Source organism: Morone saxatilis, unplaced genomic scaffold, assembly GCF_004916995.1.
Source record: "Morone saxatilis isolate NCDOM2014 unplaced genomic scaffold, NCSU_SB_2.0 Contig14, whole genome shotgun sequence".
NCBI classification, from domain to species: Eukaryota; Metazoa; Chordata; class Actinopteri; family Moronidae; genus Morone; species Morone saxatilis.
Genome location: NW_023339696.1, coordinates 20865841 through 20866814, shown reverse-complemented (window position 1 = coordinate 20866814; position 974 = coordinate 20865841).

Sequence of the window (974 nt, the reverse complement as noted above, 5' to 3'; positions counted from 1 at the left end):
TCCAACCTGCGGCCCTTTGCTGTATGTCGTCCCCTCTCTCTCTCTGCCCAAATAGGCCAAAAATAATACTTAAAAAATAAAAAATAAAAAAGAGTTCTGGTTGACGCTTTTATAAATCAAGGTATTATATAATGAATGGTGCTGAAATTAAGCCCTGGAAGGGTTTTGTCCGCCAAGGAGATTGGTTAGCAGTTTATCCCAGAAAGGTTTACCAGATATCAGTGGATTTTGGTACAAAGTCACCTTCGGAAAGGTGTGGAGGGAAGAAGGATTCAGATGCTGTTCAAAGATCTGAGGCAGAAAAAACACCCAAATAACTGGCTGCAACTAACAATTATGATCATTATTAAACAGTTATAAAATGTTAAGATATATATTCTGTTTGAGACATAAAACACAAAAGAAAATTTTAAAATCTTTATATTTGAGATGCAGGAACCAGAGAATGTTTGGTATTTTTTTCAATATTTTTGCTTGAAAAATAACTGAAATGATTAGTCAATTATTTTTTTCTCAATCAACGTAGTGACTAATCATTTCAGCTCTACGAATAATGAATGGTACTGACCATCCAACAAAACCCAACAGCTGACTGTGAGCTTTGTTACAGAGCCCGTAGATTGCACACGACCAGAGTTCGCCGGTGAGATCAAGAGATTCAGTGATTACAAATCAGAAAAAGATGAGTTAGACCAAAGTTATTGTAAAAATAAATTAGTACAATAAGAAGGAAGCTGAATTTACTAGACTAACTGTGAAACTCCTTAGATACATTGTCCACAACAAGAAGACATGCACACAAGTCCTCCTAGGAAGTAGTACTGGGTAGTAATCTATTACATGTAAGCAGGATTATGTACGTTGTTTTTTTTATAATAACCAGTGGTCTATTAACTCATAAAAGTGCATTTGATTTGTATTGAAAATCAAATGTTGTTTGCTTGCATGTTTAAAGAGCAAAAATAATGTTTGTG